This window comes from Schistocerca piceifrons, chromosome 6, assembly GCF_021461385.2.
Source record: "Schistocerca piceifrons isolate TAMUIC-IGC-003096 chromosome 6, iqSchPice1.1, whole genome shotgun sequence".
NCBI classification, from domain to species: domain Eukaryota; kingdom Metazoa; phylum Arthropoda; class Insecta; order Orthoptera; family Acrididae; genus Schistocerca; species Schistocerca piceifrons.
The window spans coordinates 142,897,352-142,915,610 of NC_060143.1; the positions used below are offsets into that span (position 1 = coordinate 142,897,352).

General features: G+C 41.8%; 1 protein-coding gene and 1 long non-coding RNA gene across 3 annotated transcripts in view; one reads left to right on the forward strand and one right to left on the reverse strand.

Annotated features, from left to right (window-relative positions):
• LOC124802901 overlaps positions 1-18,259 on the forward strand; it is a 69,395-nt gene that overhangs the window by 7,863 nt on the left and 43,273 nt on the right. Inside the window, exons 2-3 of the long non-coding RNA XR_007017162.1 lie at positions 2,354-2,582; positions 2,673-2,827. This is a non-coding gene — a long non-coding RNA (uncharacterized LOC124802901). The remainder of the gene's footprint in view (positions 1-2,353; positions 2,583-2,672; positions 2,828-18,259) is intronic.
• The window catches only part of LOC124802900, a 32,824-nt gene that overhangs the window by 3,226 nt on the left and 11,339 nt on the right, over positions 1-18,259 (reverse strand). The window contains exon 2 of one of the 2 annotated variants that reach the window (XM_047263964.1): positions 13,547-13,792. The gene's annotated coding sequence lies outside the window, so the exon portion shown is untranslated. Of the gene's footprint in view, positions 1-9; positions 797-13,546; positions 13,793-18,259 lie in introns of those variants that run through there. The other variant, XM_047263965.1, reaches the window with a different exon arrangement.

Sequence of the window (18,259 nt, forward strand, 5' to 3'; positions counted from 1 at the left end):
ACTACTTACTTTCATTTCTTTTTAGTTGATACTAAATATAACTGTGTCCTCGTTTTGACCTCTCCAATATCTCTTGTACTGATATGATAAAAATGGACCAATAAAAAATCAGATCATATATGCTAATCTATTTACGTAATTGTTGTAGTGTATTCTTTCGCAAGCCTTAACATTTTATTTCATACTTGGTTTAAAGTAAACATGTAACCCTGGTTAAGCACTGGTCTGTTTCAACATTTTGAGTGGAAGTCTTTTTTTGTGGCTGGAGGTATTTTACAGACATTTTTGCTTGTTATAGTTACAGTTTTCAAGGGAACATCATTTTGAAGTTCGTTCGTTCATTCATTCATTCATTCATTCATCATGTTCCGTAGATCCCATCAAGAAGGAGAATCTTCAGGGTTGTGAACTGAGTCAAAGTATAAGTAACATAAGATGTAGACATCATACAAATTCGATCTGTGTACTGTATTAACAATAAACTGTCACTATATTGCCTAATGATAGTCACACTTACACCATCAAAATTTAATTGAGTTAAAAAAACTGTGCCTCTTCAGTTTTAGTTTTATAGTTGCTGTTAATCTGTTATCAGTAGTGTAATATTTAGGCCTACTTGTTTACAAAGGATTTTTTTGAAGAAAATGTTTTTGCATCTATAATTGATGAGTCCTATTTATAGTACATTATTACCTTTCATACATCTTTATAACAAAAAAAGGAAAGAAAATAAACCTTTCAGTCTCAATATTCAGATGATCTGTGGAAAAAGTGGTTAATGAGATTCGTGGAAAAAGTGGTTAATGAGATTCATTTTTAATTTTCTTTTAAATTAGTGGGGATTATTAATTATCTTACCAACAGAGCACATAACTCCATTCTTAACTGTGAACAAGGAGGCTTGTCTACATGAAGATTATTTTTGTGACAGTGTAGAGCACAGTTTAGTTGAAATTGACTGTTACTGTCAATGACAGAAACCATTAAGGAATAAATGTACTGGAGAGTGAATGCAAGAATTTTGTGATCCTTAAATAGGCTTCTGCAGTATGTTTGTTATCTACTTTACACAATATTCTTATTGCTCCTTTCTGCTGAACAAACATTTTATTTACTTTATGTGCACTGCCCCACAAGATAAATCCATAGAACAACAGGAACTGAAAATATACAAAACAGATAAGAGCATAAAATGCTGAATTGAGATTTTTGATTAATTTATCCATGTGTTGACCCCATTGTAATTTGTTATACAGATGAATCCCTAGAAATTTCACACATTAAGCTTTATTGAGTGAGTGTGTGACCATTAATTTCTATTTCTGAAGTTAAAAGATCATTATTGTTTGTTTCAAACTGCATTATATGAGGTTTTGTGAGGTTAAGATTTAAACTGTCAGCTGTGAACCACTTGTAGGCCTGTTCAGTTGTCACCTGAGATGTGTCTGCTAAAATTTATTTGTACCCTCGATTAGGATGATTGTGTCTTCAGCAAACCTTACAGCTTTTGAATTTCCCTTAAAATCATTGGGAGATCATTTATAAAGATTAGAAAAAATAATGGGCCCAGTACTGATCCATGTGGCACTCCACATGTTATGTTCCTCCAATCTGAAGTTATTTTCGTGCCCGAGATAGAGTGTGTTAATGAGATCCTCTGCTTTCTGGTATGGACGTGAGATTCCATCCATACAACAGGGATGCCATTAGCACTGTAACACGTCAGTCTCTAAAGTAAAAGCTAGATTTTTCATTTACATAATTTTTTCATAAATACTTCACAATTTTCTTTGCGTAGCTAGTAAATAAGTTAATAATATCACTGAAAAACCTATGAGTGGTTTTTGTTATGGTGAAGCTCACTATATACACATCAAAACAGATGTGTAGTATACTTGTGTAAGATGGCCAGTGTGTCCTTAAACGTGTGATTTCAATGATATGTTTTTTGTAGCCCCATTTACAATAATCTGGTCCATGAATTGGTTATTATTTTAGTCAGGGTACTCACTTTATTACATAGATAAATGCTTTCATGAAATTTGCACCTTTAGTGAGAGAAATATTCACATCCCCACTATGTCACAAATTTCTTATTTTAAGCAAGAGAAACTCAAGTTTGTTCATGAATGGCTTGAAGCAAGCCCACAGCCAGCAATAAAAAGTGTCACTTATAATTACTTCCATAACTTTTATGACAACTATTTTGATATTGTTTTTTGAGGGTAGGTAAAATAGTAAGTTCAGTGTTACATTTAATAAGTATCGCAACTGCTCCATTATATCTGTTAGTTTTAGAATAATGTCACACAATTTGGGGTTTGGCAATAACACAATCTTTATATCTATTAAGGCACTGCACTTACAAGATCCTATTTCATGAAGTCAGCAGTAAAAGGAATTGTGCCTCAGTAATAAGTAAAAGATTGTTCGTCAGCTGTAACCAATTTTCGCGCAGACAGAAGAAAATATTAAGAACAGTACAAGACGTTAAGTAAACACTTTGAGAAGAATCTTGAAAATCAGGCAAGAAACAAATACAGCACTATATTGATCTGCAAAAAGTGTCCATTTCCCAAACAGTTAAGTGAGGGATTTTTTCTTTTTGAATGAAGGTTCTCTTTATAATATGTTGATTTATGCATTAAATATACTTCTCTGTGTCCTTACAGCATTCGACACCCTTCATATTGTCTATTTTGCAACCACAATATTGGCTGCTAATGGGAAAAGAATGCAGAACTGGAGGTATCTGAAGGCGAGCACAGCATGAGGAAACAGAACATAGTTGAACTGCTTGGTTGGAAAGGAACACTGGAAATTAGAGGTACCAAGAGAGTTGTATCAGAATCAACTAACATCAATGCCTTAAAACATTCATATACAATTATGTGACTGTTAATCTGGATAGTAAATTGGCTGCGAAGTTAGTTATTGTGCTGCGAGGAGTTGGAGGTGTTCTGCCCCTCACAATTCTGTCTCGTGCATGTGATCATGCAAGGGCAGTGGGAAATATTTGTGTCACAGCAAGCAAGAGTGGGAAAATGGGCATAAGAGAACTACAGCTGTGGCATGATCACTGCTTTTGGCCAATAGCTGGTCAAAATAACTTGCTTTTGCTTGATTTGTGGTCTCCATATAAAAATCATTCTCATTTAGTGGGAAGAATACAGCCTAAAAAGTGTGTGACATTGCAATCCATAGCACCTGGAGCCACTGTACAAATTCAGCCTCTGGATGTGTTTTTTTCTGGGCCTATAAAACTTACATTGAAGTGCCAAACACATTGGTACAGGCATGTGTATTCAAATACACAGATACGTAAATAACGCCTATATAAGAGAACAAGTGTCTGGCATAGTTGTTAGATCGGTTACTGCTGCTACAATGACAGGTTATCAAGATTTAAGTAAGTTTGAACAAGGTATTGTAGTCAGCCCACTTGTGATGGCACACAGCATCTCCGAGGTAGCAATGAAAAGGGGTTTCCCTGTACGACCATTTCAGAGTGTACCGTAAATATCAGGAATCCAGTAAAACATCAAATCTCCGAAATCACTGCGGCTGATAAAGATCCTGCAAGAATGGCACCAATGATGACTGTAGAGAATTGTTCAACGTGACAGAAGTGCATCCCTTCCACAAATTTCTGCAGATTTCAATGCTGGGCTACCAACAAGTGTCAGTGAGCAAATCATTCAACGAAACATCATTGATATGGGCTTTTGGATTCGAAGACCCACTCATGTACCCTTGATGACTGCACGACACAAAGCTTTATATCTTGCCTGAGCCCATCAACACAGACATTGGACTGTTGATGACTGGAAACATGTTGCCTGGTCAGACGTGTCTCGTTTCAAAGCGGATGGACATGTACGGGTATGGATACAACCTCATGAGTCCATGGACCCCGAATGTCAGCAGGGGACTGTTCAAGCTGGTGGAGGCTCTGCAATGGTGTGGGGCTTGTGCAGTTGGACTGATATGGGACCCCTGATATGTCTAGATACAACTCTGACAAGTGGCATGTATGTAAGCATCCTGTCTGATCACCTACATCTGTTCACGCTAATTGTGCATTCCGACGGACTTGGGCAATTCCAGCAGGACAATGCAACACCCCACATGTCCAGAATTGCTACAGAATGGTTTTAGGAACACTCTTCTGAGTTTAAAGACTTCCGCTGACCATCAGACTCCCCAGAGATGAATGTTATTGAGCATATCCGGTATGCCTTGCAACGAGCTGTTCAGACGAGAGATCCACCCTCTCGTACTCTTGTAGATTTATGGACAGCCCTGCAGGATTCATGGTGTCAGTTCCCTCCAGCACTACTTCAGACATTAGTCGAGTCCTTGCCATGTCGTTTTGCAGTACTTCTGCGTGCTTGCGGCGGCCCTACACAATGTACCAGTTGTTTTGGCCCTTCAGTGTATTATTGCACTATCTGCAGCTACACCTTAAGGGATAGCAGGTTCCATGGTAAGCTCCACGACAGACTGTTTTGCATTTGGTTGCATGCCAAACAATTCCATCAGTTCTCATCACTCCCTCCCCCTCCCCCCCTCCCGTTACACGAATAAGATTCTATATGCATTCTTGAAGAGTGGATACCTAGCTGAACACCCTGCACAGTTTGTAACTCTCAAGGAGTTTGTCTTTGAGCGTGTTGGTGTGAACTTTTATGATCAATGTGGTGCACCATTTTTCATGTGGTGTTCATGGTGCAAGTTAATGGTTTGTTTTGAACATTTCTTGAATATCAGTGGTGTCCATTTTGTGAAGTGTAATTACATTCATTCAACTTATTACAAAAAATAGGAGCTTTGGGAGGCAAGGTAATACTTCTGTGTAATGGAGGGAACTCTAGGGGGGAGGGAAGTTGTAGGGAGTAAAAATGGTACAGGAAGACCATGGACTGAATACAGTAAGCAAATTCAAATGGATGTAGGTTGCTGTAGATACACAGAGAGAAAGAGGTGTGCACAAGATACACTAATGTAAAGATCTGCAGCAAACCAGTCCTCAGACATGAGAACAACAACAGCAGCAGCAGCAGCATCTTGATTGTGAGGGAGGCTGATCTTTTATGAAACTGTTGGATTGAAGGTTTTATTATATGAGGTAATTGCTTGAATAAGGGCAACCATGTTGAGGCTGAAACTTCCTGGCAGTTTAAAACTGTTTACCAAACTGAGACTCAAATTCAGGACCTTTGCCTTTCACGGGCAAGTGCTCTACCGACTGTGCTACTCAAGCACGACTCATGACCCATCCCCACAGTGTCAATTCTGCCAGTATCTTGTCTGGCAGAATTGACGCTTTGATGATGGGTCGTGAGTCATGCTTGGGTAGCTCAGTCAGTAGAGCACTTGCCCGTGAAAGGCAAAGGTCCCAAGTTTGAGTCTCGATCCGGCACACAGTTTTAATCTGCCAAGAAGTTTTATATCAGTGCACACTCAGCTGCAGAGTGAAAATTCCATTCTGGCATGTTGAGGCTGTTACAAGAACAATGGATTTACCACAGTACAAAGGTCAATTAATATAAGTAGAAACATACACGTGTTCAGTAAAATAAATTAAGATGCAATAATATCACATCAAAAGTGGAAACTTGAGACATTTAGCTTTGGGTAAAAGCATCTTGAAGGAACTGTGGCTCAAGTTGAGATGAATAGTTGACCAAGCACTGAATAGATATGTATCTACCTGAACAGTTCATGATAGAGGTAACATCGCTGGTACACAGTCTCTCCAACTGTGACTAATGCACATGAGTACAAAAAAAGCATAGGGCTTATTTTGCTGTCAAAAGAGCAGTGTGTGAAGTGAAACCACCCTTCTCCTCCCCCCCCCCCCCCTCCCCCCCAATGGTTACCATAGCAGAATACACTACAGACACTTCCTACAGAAACCTGTGCCCAGTGGTTGAAAGAAACTATGAGACATAACCATCTACAAGAATGGTAACAGACGCAATCTGCAAAACTACCATCCAATATACAATGAAGAGACAAAAAAAACTGGTACACCTGGTTAATATCATGTAGGGCTCCCGCGAGCACGCAGAAGTGCCACAACACGACGTGGCATGGACTCGACTTATGTCTGAAGTAGTGCTGGAGGGAACTGACACCATGAATCCATAAGAGTATGAGAGGGGGGGAGGATCTCTTCGGAGCAGCATGTTGCAAGGCATCCCAGATATGCTCAATAACATTCATGTCTGGGGAGTTTGGTGGCCAGCGGAAGTGTATAAAGTCAGAAGAGTGTTCCTGGAGCCACTATGTAGAGATTCTGGACATGTGGGGTGTTGCATTGTCCTGCTGGAATTGCCCAAGTGTATCGGAATGCACAATGGACATGAAAGGATGCAGGTGATTAGACAGGATGATTACATACATGTCACCTGTTTTGAGTCATATCTAGACATATGAGGAGTCCCATATCACTCCAACTGCACACGCCCTACACTATTACAGAGCCTCCACCAGCTTGAACAGTCCCCTGCTGACATGCAGGGTCCATGGATTCATGAGGTTATCTCCATACCCGTACACATCCATAAGCTTGATACAATTTGAAACAAGACTCGTCTGACCAGGCAACATGTTTCCAGTCATCAACAGTCCAATGTCAGTTTTGACAGGCTGAGGTGAGGCGTAAAGCTTTATGTCATTCCTGATATTCATGGTATACTTGTGAAATCATCATAGGGGAAAATCCCAACTTTATCACTACCTCAGAGATGCTGTGTCCCATCACTTGTGCACTGACTATAACGCCATGCTCAGACTCACTTCAATCTTGATAACTTGCCATTGCAGCAGCAGTAACCGATCTAACAACTGCGCCAGACACTTGTTGTCTTACATAGGCATTGCTGACCACAGTGCTTCTGCCTGTTTACATATCTCTGTATTTGAATAGACATGCCTGTACCAATTTCTTTGGCACGTTAGAGTATATGAGTACATAGCATATAGCCCCCAGTGACTGACACGATTTTCTTATTCTTATCGTCCATACTTTCTAACTTATAAACTACTTTTGATGTGCCAAAACATACTAGAACAAATAAAATGTCTATAGAACGCTACACACTACAGCGTACTTGCGGTGAGACAATCACAATTGCTAAAATCCGGTGCTCGTGGTCACTGGCCTTCTGAGGAGCACCGCAGTTCTGGAACCACTGCATTCAGTGCTGTAGAATCTTAGAATGCATTCTGTGCTAAAACATAATGAAGCATTTCAAACAGAACAAACCCTTCCATCTCAACCAGGATGGATTCCAAAAACACCAATCATACAAGACTTAACTCTTGCTCTTCATACATAACATCTGAAAATCAGTTAGGTGGATGCAGTATTTCTTGAATTCCAAAAAGCATTTGGTCCTGTACCACGACACCGATCATTAACAAAAATAGTATCACTTGGTGTATCAAATACAATCTGTGACTGAAATGGGTGTTTCTCGGTAGGTGCCCACAGCATGTTATCATGGATGGAGAGTCGTTGACAGATATTGAAATAACTTCAGATATTCCCCAAGAAGGTTTGTTAGGGTCTGCACTGTTCATGTAGCACATTAATGACCTGGCACACAATATAAATAGTAACTTCTGACTTTTTGCTAGTGTCACAGATACCTACATTGAAGTATTATCTGAAAAAAAAGTCCGCTCATATATCCAGCTCTTTAAGATATACAAATTGGCAACTTGATTTAAGGCACAGTATCCAACAACTACAATATCAACAAGGCAATATTGGAATCGGTCAACTCATACAAATACCTAGGTGTAAAAATTTGTGTGGATATGAAGTGGAATGATCACATAGGCTTAATTATTCGTAAAACAAGTGGCAGTATTTAGTTCAGTGGTTTGATTTTGGGGAAATGCAGCCATGGTACAAAGGAGATTGCTTTCTAACTGCTGGTGCATCCCTTTCTATAATGTTGCTGAAGTGGGTGGGGCACGTAGTCAATAACACTAACAGGGGATATTGAGTGTGTACGAAGAAGGGGTGTATGAATGGTCATGTTTGTAAATAGAAGCCATGTACCCTGTTAAAACCTATTTAAAACGCACTAACAACTAGTATTAAGTAAGGGATCTATAAACATTCTACAAATCCTTACACATTATTCCATCAGGGATCATTAAGACTAAATAAAACTAATTGCAGTGTGCACAGAAGCAATCCATATGTGAATGGAACAAGAAGAAACCATAATCCTTGTTTAACTTGTGGAATGGTGTCACAGAAATGCTGAAAAACCTGAATTGACAGATGTTTGTAAATAGAAGCCATGTACCCTGTTAAAACCTATTTAAAACGCACTAACAACTAGTATTAAGTAAGGGATCTATAAACATTCTACAAATCCTTACACATTATTCCATCAGGGATCATTAAGACTAAATAAAACTAATTGCAGTGTGCACAGAAGCAATCCATATGTGAATGGAACAAGAAGAAACCATAATCCTTGGACTTTGTGATGATTTGCAGAGTATGGGTGTGGATATAGATTTCTTGTAATAAAAACACAGGTTTTGCTACTGGAATTTGGAATGCCATTGGAACGTGCTTAGTGCTAGCATTAGATGGACCAAGTTACAGAAGTACAAGCAGTTTGGCAAAAAAAGTTGTTATTTCATTTGCTCAAAATGTACATACAAGTATATTAGACAAAAATTAACACCCTCTAAAGACTTTTGTTGACAAAATGGCATTAAGAAGTCCACTGTGCCCACTAAGTGCCTCCTCTGTCAGAGGTTTTTCAATTGTGGCATTCTGGATTGGAAAGGGGGGCAGGGGCTTAAAACTACCAACCATTGCTGCTACAATACCTCTCCATGAGGAGCTACAACATGGACTGCAGCATTATGAGAATTACAAACTACAGCACTGATAATTAAGTTGGTTTGTTTCCCCAAACCAAATGGCAAATATGTTACAGCATAAATGACGTTTATTCCACTACATCAAAACTATTGTTCTTGTTAATAAGATGCTTGAAGACGAACACTTTAAGTGCTGTACGCATAAATTATCAGTGACTTTGTGGATGATATTTTTGTATCCCTGAAGATACACAAACACTGTTTGTTGTTTATGACACCCTAATGTGCAGCAGAGTTAACACTAAGTTCAAATTTCATGCTTTCAAGGAAAGTGGGAGGAACATAAAAGTCTGAACAAAGTGTGGGAAAAGCCAAAGTCATCATGAGTTAGAAATAACATTCCAAACAGATACAGTGTGAAGTTCAAAATAACACCAGGGCCAAAGATAGCAAACAAGGTGAGAAGCAAACAACAAAGTGACATATACTCCAGCAAACTAACTTGGCCATGGCATGGGCCATGCCTGAATAGCAAGTAGCTGCACCCGCATCACACAAGGTTCATGCTTGCAGCAGCTGCAATGGCCCTGGCATTAATACTTAGTGATGCTGTAGAATCTATACTGGCCAGTGACTTCATTTCCTTATCACTGTTGCTGGCCATCAGGGATGCAATAATATCACTCCCCTCTTACTGTCAATGCCTACTGCATGGGATGTCACCTGAGCTGGTGACATAGGGGTGGGAGAGCTGCTGGAAGTATCACATCTCTGTTGAAATACAACAAAATTATAACTGGTGCCTAGGGTGCCTGACCATCACAGCTAAAGAACAAGTTTTAACATAACTTCATGATACTCATCCCTAGGCATATAAAGCATATCAACATAGTCTCTATTAGCACGTGTGATGTGTATATTTACAATTGCACAAGTGACCTCAATGAAAACAGAGCTCTCCTAAAAGATGTTCTGAAAAATGACTGTTGGGTCAACATTGTAATATGTATGCTGAATGTCATAGTTCGGTTGCTAAGCATATCTCCAGCACTAACAAACCGATCAATAAGAAAAGCATGATCTTAGTATAATTGATCTTTCCAATACACTTGTTATGTTCATTGACCATGAAGGTGCAAAGTGACTGAATTCGTGAAATATTTCTCACAGCCAAAACTGTTACATGAAAGTGACTTGAAAAAGAACATGTCAAATTCTTTTGTATTGTCCATAATTAATACTTGTGACACTCTATTAGATTTCATCTGCCTTGGTAATAAAGATTACAACATTACTTCCACATGTAAAAAGAAAAAAAAGTTGAATAAAATTTCAGTTCATTTGCTGCAGCTGTATTAAAACGAAAATTAATTTATCATTACACATTTTTGGGTCTGGTGGTCTAGTGGCAAAAGAAAGGAGGATTGAATCCTGGTTGCACCACAGAATTTTTCAGTCTGCCTTTAACCTAGCCTTCAACTCTCAATAATGTAAAGATTCACCAGGAAGGACAAATGGTTTTGATTTGTGGTAGAGTTACTGGGATAATTTAGGGAAATGTAAAATGAGATCGTGGTGTCTAGTGAAAAAACTTGAATGAGGCTGTTGAGCCCCATGAAGTTCTTACTCACATTCATTAATAATTCAGAAGATAGACCATCATATTATTACTATTAAAAAAGGCCTAAGATACATGAAGTTGCTGTTTCAAATTAAACTTCAGTCATGTTGACACACAGAATTATTTAATATTTTAATAATACTGAGTCCTTTGGCAGTCCACTCATGGTATTCTTTTCTAAATGTCTATCAGAGACTGAAGACAAAACAAGAGTAGAGACACATTTAGAATAACAATATTTACTGATTTTTCATAAAAAGTCATTTCTCAATAAATGTCTCATGAGTTGGAGGTTGCCCTGTTGCACTTCCAATTCTTAATTTTCATAGGCTCAGCTGCTGCTCTCTGTTGGCATTAATGACAATCATTTTTGCTATTTGTTTCACAATATTGTTCATAAAGTGCATTCCCATCAACTGGAAAAATATTCTCTTGGCACTGTGCACTGACACAGTTACACACAAAATAAAACAGAAATGGAACATTTCAGCTGATTTCTCATCCCTTCTCTCATTCTAATTTAAAATAACTTTATTTCATTTCCATTTTAGTATCTTATTTATAATGTTTCAAGATATTCACTTGCAATTCTTTCTGGAGGAAAGTAAAAACTGTATGTTGCACCCACTAATAAAATTTGTTGTACCATGTCAGGGCAACATGTCTGTCAAGGGATCAGTGATGGGCAGTAGCATGATGGGGCTCAGGCTGTCTATTATAGTGGAATATTTCATCCCTGGAGGCAGCTTGTCCATGCTTGCTTCACTGATATGGGCTGGGGATCCACTGAGATTGGAGGAGGACAATGACCCACCGGTATGACATAGGTGCCCACAGGCTGCCATGACAGATCTCCGTTTGGCACTGCAGTGGACCACACTTGCTAGAGTGAAGTTCACATTGAGATGGGGCAGGTGGTGGGCATGGGGGAGACATTCTATGCCAGCTGGGAAGCTAAGTAATGATGAGAGGCAGTGGTTGGATGGATGATGTGCCAAAGTTGTTGTGGGCATTTGGCCTGTTGTTTTAGGTACATGCTCTTGCCCTCTGTACTGTGTCAATGACAGTGGCCGTCAATGACAGTACTCAAATTTCATGTAGAGTGAGTTACATTATGGGATGCGAAAGGAAATTCATCTAACAAGTAAGATATACTGAGCAGTGGGATGATGATGTATGTGCCCACAACCGCAGTTATTGTTTCATCTTTTCTGGGAGCTTGGACTGGGGACTGAACAGTGAAATCATGGGTTTATGGTTTGTGATCAAATGGAATCTCATGCCATACAAGTAAATGTGTAAATTATTGATTTCATAAATTGTGGTGGTTCTTGTTTGGCAGGTATATGCAATTGGTTGGTCTATCTGTCAGTATTTTTGGGGGACAATATTGCACCAGACCAATAATCCGAGGCATTTATCACAAGTGTAAGTGTTTTGTCTATAGTAAAAGTCGCTAGCCATGGTGTGAATTTAAAATGCTGTTTCAGCTGCTTAAAGGTCTTTTGGCGAGTTGTGGACCATACAAACTTGATGCCTTTATTTCATAATTGGTTCAATGGGTACATGATGTGGGCCAACTTGGGCATAAATTTCCCATAGTATGTAACCTTACCAAAGAACAAACTCAGTTCTTTCCGATTTTTGGAAACTGGCAATTTGTCTATGGCATCGATAAGCTCTGCTGTCAGTACTAACCCCAATTTGTTTAATACATGTCCCATATATTTAATCTGAGGTTGAAAAAAAACTGCATTTTTTGAGTCAACAGTGGAGAGCATTGGATTAAAGTCAATGTACAAGTGATTGTAGAATCTGCAAGTGTTGCTCACGTAGCCCATAATGATAATGCCAACCAAACAGCTGGCACACTGTGGTATCTTTTGTATGAACTGCTCTTAATACTTTTGGAAAATAGTGGGAGCATTTGTGACTTCAAGTGGTTATCTATTGAACTTATTCATTGCAAAGTATCTGTTGTGGTTCCAGATCTACTGGCAGTCAAATTTGAGCCCATCAAATCAATTTTTTGAGGTAGTGGCCCTGATGTCTAACTTGGCTATCAAGTCTTTGGGATGCAGAATTGCACATCGATCTATATTAGACTGTGCATTTACTTGGCTTTGATGTCACCACAAATCAGTAGTCTCATTCGGTTTAATGATTACCTTGGGTGAAGCCTGTTGACTTTATGCGATGGGAGTGATGACATTCATGACCAGCAGTCCATTGAATTCCATTTTTAAAACCTTCTGCATTGTAAAATTTACTGGCAAATGTGGCTGGGACGAAGATTCTACTGATACATGAGCAAAATATTCTTTTTCACAGCCCAGCAAAGGATCAAATAAATGCCCACAGTTTTGGCATAATATATCTGGGAATGTACTTAGAAACTAAATTAAATTGCACATTGATCTGGAATCTGACCAGTGAAAATGCATCTAGCCCAGAAAGGTTGGTCGATACTGGCAAAGCTACTACCAATAAATGATCTATATACATTCACATACTTATCTGTTGCACTGCTCTGGCCTTTGAGAGGTACTGAGTGATTATTATAAGTTATTTGACTTATAGTAGTGGCATGCATAGATGCCAATACAAGTTCAAATTGATGAGTGACACTGTTGTGCCAGTTCCAACTTGAAACTCCACTTTATAGGAGCTGATTTTAAGTGTAATCACCAGCTTGCCAGAAGTTTCAGTGGATGCTGTGGACAATGACATGATCTTATGCAGTGGAGTGTTGTATTTTGGTGGTGATGTTAGATGACTGAGACACACGTGAGCCAGAGGTTCTCTCTTATCACAAACCTAGCAGACTCCTGTGCAATGCAGTGTAAGTGCTTGCTGCAACACTCAGGGCATAATTTGAGTCACATTTCCAGGTTTTGTTTACATGTACAGCATGGGGCTGAAGGAAACAATGGAGCAGAACAGCATGTTATTGTCGCTGCTTGCACTGATTGGGAATTGTGGTGAACTATGTGCACAAGGCCTTAGGCACCTATCAGTGTTGTGGAGTGCTTATTACAAACTACTGTTCTGTTACATACATACCAGCCTTTTGCAGATTTCTTTTGAGTTGAGTAACTGTTAGTGCTGAGCAAAGTAGTGCTTGCTTCTGTGAATATTAAAATCCCACTGCTTACTGCGTGTGGCACTCTCTCTTGAAGTGGCGTTGCTTGGCAGCTATTCTCATGACCTGATACTTGCAATGACCAGAAGTGTGGTCCTTACTCTCCTGATGCGGAGTAGAGCAGGCGTCACAAGCAGTGACCTCCACCATATCAACCAGCACAGGCTCTGAAAACATCATGTGAAACTCAGTTCACACTTCTTCACATCTTGAAAGCTGTAGCTTAAAGTATTAAGGTAGCTGCAGAATTTCTTGCTGCTGAAAAGCATTTAACCTGAATGCATCTATGCTTATTATGGGGAAAATATGATTTTAGGGGTACCAAGCAAAATTTGTGGCTTGATTGAGGAATTCTTAGTAGGGAGGACACTGTATGTTAACTTGTATGGAGAGTCATCAACAGATACAGAAGTAACTTCAGATGAGTCCCTGGGAAGTGCGTTAGAATTTTTGCTGTTCATGTTGTACGTTAGTGATCTCTGCATAATATAAAACTAACCTACCTCAGACTTAAGGCAAATGATGCAGTTATGTATAATGAAGCTGCAGAAATATTCAGTCAAATCTTGATAAGATTTCAATGGGGTGCAAAGATTGGCAATTATGTATAAAAGTTCAGAGCATAGGACACGTGATGTAGTCAGCCAACAGCAACATCGCCGTTAAGTAGCATGAACACACAAACAGGAAAAGTTAATAGTTTAAATTAACATATATAGTGTTGCTACAAGAAAAGCAAAGCTTTCACATATAATATTGGTCTCAAGCTGCAAGAGAAGCTTTCGCATATACTGTTGATCTTTCGTGCACATGTTACACTTTAAGATATATCACACAAATCTGCGAGTAAAATTTTTAATAAGGACATAAATGTCTGATCTCCAGGGTTCGAAATTCTTCTAAATGGCTCCTCATAAAAGAGTTGATTTTTAAATGAGAGTCAAATGCTCTGTGATTTAATAAATTCATGGTACATTCTTGCACATAGTTCAACTTACGTAAAAGGATATTTACTTTGAAAGTAATGCTTTTCAAACCACTATTTGCAATATTTTCCCGTGACCTGTTAGAAATGGGTTCGTTTCAGCAGTTACCAGAGAGCGCAGGTAACAGGCGACACCGCACTTGGGTAGCTATCGTGACGTAGGAACGCGTATGTCGTACGTGTAAAACATTGAAAGATCATACATTATGTCATAAAAGAAACAAGATATCAGAGGATACTGCAAGAGCATCGGAATTTCGTGAACCATATTAAAATGTGCACATTTAAAGTGCATACTTACTAGGCACATTCGTATGTACAGATTCCAATGAAGTAGACCTCGACCTGATGTTAAGCTTTTCAGTGTGGTTTCTGGGATGTAAATTTTCTTGGAGCACCAGTACTGTCTTATATCATGCCTGGTTCTTTATTATGGCATAATGCCATACGTGCTAGAAAATGAAAACGTGCACTTGAAATGCAGCGAACAGTTGAAACTAGCCAGTACTGTGGAATTCAACATTTCGTTTCAAATACATTGACTGCCTCTGCGGAAAAGGTTAACAAAAGCCAAATTTCTTTAGCAAACAGACAAAAATAACTTCATTGTTCCGCAAGGCGATTAATGCTTGACTGTCAGAAAGGGGAAATAAAGTAAAATCTGAAACTAATGACATATTTTAGCCTACCGTAATTATGTGAATGTGTTTTAATTCACTTGATAGCTCTCGGTCACAAATGTCCGTTTTGTTTTCATTTGAGGTGAGAGTAAACAAGGGGAAACAGCAAAATCACTAAATGTAAACACGCGTCACGTGGAGACTACCCACTATAACTCAGACTGCTCTGCGCATCAGCCCCGGATCTATGACATTTGCGAGGGGAAAAAAAAAAAAAAAAAAAAAAAAAAAAAAAAAAAAAAAAAAAAAAATCGAATTTTCAAAATATGTTCATCTTGTAGCGCACATCTTTCTTAAAAGTCTGAAACATAAAACATATGTATTCGAGGAAATGTAAGATATATTATTTGGTCATAAATATGCCAAAGTGCAGTGCCACGCCTCTTCATAAAGCATTTTTCTGGGAGAACAAGAACTCTTCAGGAAATCTGAAATCTTTATTGCCTATTAGTTAATAACTTGCTGTTTTGTGTGACAAAATTAAATATAGGATATATAAAACCAATACTGACAAGAGATAAGCAAGAAATTACACATTTCTTCAAACTTTAGCTCCTAGCATCTTTTCTCTCTAAGCTTGCAACTGCTTTTGAAGCGGGAACGTGTGGTTTCCCCGCTTACGGTCGCTCACGTGCAGTGAACCGACTTTATCGCCGCGCCCACGCACTATGCTCAAGGGAGAGGCTTTGTGGCAATAAACGACTAAAGCGGTTTCTGGACAGGACACATTTATTTTTCCTACCATTACAATAAATGACAAATAATATACTTCGCTAACGTCCGTCTATACAGGTGCGTTGCACTGGCGGCACGGCTCGGTCACCGAACCTGGAGGGTGTACACTCCAGTGACGAGCCGTGGCGCGACCGCGTGGACCGAGCGAGACAAAAGGCCACGTCACTGAATGTTCTGCTCTTGGCGCGACCGGAGGCGCCGTAACGTCCGCGAAGAAGCGAAAGACAATTTAACGGCGACTGTGTTTATGACCGCGCGTACGCATTTACGGCGGAGTCACGTTGACTCGACGCACGTGGTCCGCGGCGGAAGAACTGGGGAGACGTGTGTCGCGTCGCGTTGACTAGCTCGCACTGGCCGCCTGCTTTGTTCCCGTGCGGTCCGGTGTGCGACACACCGTTGCCGAAATTCTGCGTAACGGTACAGCTGCCCCTACTTGTGTCTGCAGTGCCGTAGTTCAGCCCTTCGTGCGTTGGACGGTGCTGCCGCCACACAGATCCCCCCTTGGAGAGCGGAGCTCCGTAGCTGCAAAAACGCGGCGATCGTTTGGTGGCGCGCGTGTGTTTAAAGTTCGCGCGCTGCATGATGGCAGTGCGGCAGCTTTGGTGGGAGTCGGTCGGCGTCGGAAGGGCAGCGGCCTGTGACGTCAGCGCGCCGGACCGGCGAGCGTGCGGTGGGCGTGTCCTTGCGCTGGCGGCTAGTGACAGCGGCAGCAGGCACTGGCTGCGACTGTCCGTAGCGATGCACGTGAAGGCGCGCGTTGCAGGTCATTGGTGGTGACGTCTCGAAGGCGCTTGCACGAGTGCGGTACCATCGGAACTTGAACGCGGGTCTGTGAGCTGCTACGGACAAGCCGGGCGGTGTGGAGCGCGATGTCCGGAGCTCAACGGCGAAGCAAATGCGGTAAGCTGGCGAGGATGCCGATCCGGCCTCAACGCCCAACGCGGCGGAGGCAAACGACACGAACGCAGGTCCAGGAGCTGTGACGAATGCAGGAGACGGTGTCCGGGGCTCGACTGGAGTTACCGGCCGAAGGCACTTACAGCTGGAGGCTGGGTCTCTACAGCGGACGGCGGCTCGTGGGCACCGAATTCTGATGGCGTTCGGCGGCTCGGGTGCGTGATTGCCGGTTTGGGTGTCGTGGCGCGCTGGCGATGCTGCACGGCCGTTTGAATCGGACGCGGCGGCCGGCACACGTGACGTAGTCTGCTGGTGGCTGTGGTGGGGGCGACCGGTGTGCAGAGTGCCTCGGCCCGCCTGCAGTCTCGTAACATAGAACGGGGGAATATCAAGAGGTCCGAACCCATGTCGACGAGGTACCTCACGGCTACCCTCCGTTCCGCAACAAACAGACGCTTCGATATCATATTGCAGCCGGGTGCGCCTAGGTCCGGTCGCAGCTGGCGTTTGGGTGCGAGCAAGGAGCGCGGCACCTGGTTGCTTCGTTGCCAAAGCGGGCGTGGTACCAGCAGTACCCGCTTTGTGCGTGCTGTGGCGTCGGCGGGGTACCGTTGGAGCGGCTGTTGCTGCGTTGCCGGCTGCACGAGCCTCGCCGCCTGTCGCCCGGTCTGCTGCCGCTGTGGCGCGTGCTGCCCTCTTGCTGCGAGCGCGCCAACTGGTCAACTTGCGTCGAGAGAGCTGCCACCTGTGCGGTCAAGTTTTGCACTAGCTGGTGCAGGTCGGCATCCGATGAGGGTGCGGGAGGCGCTTGCCGCCACGGAGGTGGGGGGACGGAGTCGTAAGCTGCCGCAGCCGCGGTGCTAGGCGCCGTTGTCAGCGCGTCATGCACCCTGTCGGCCAAGTTAGCGACAGCGTCCAGCTGCATCTCCATCTGTGCGGCTATCACTGCCTGCACCTGAGCTGGGAGGCTGTGCACCCAGATAGTGCGTAACAGCGAATCTGGCACCATATCGGACTGCACAAGGCTCCGCAAGTGGCGCAGGAACTGCGAGGGCCTCCGATCGCTGCATTCCTCTTGCCGCAGCAGTTGGTGCACTCGCTGTTCCTCTGACGACGAAATCCGCCGGATCAGCTCTTCCTTGAGCCGTTTGTAGCTTGACTGCGTCGGCGGGGCGGTGATTATGTCCCGCACTTCGGCCGCATAGTTCTGGTCCAGCTGGCTCACTACGTGCCCAAATTTCGCCAGGTTGCAGGTCACGTGGTTGCTCATAAATACCGCCTCAACCTGGCTGAACCACATCACAGGGTCGCGGCCAAAAGGGAGGCAGCCTGAT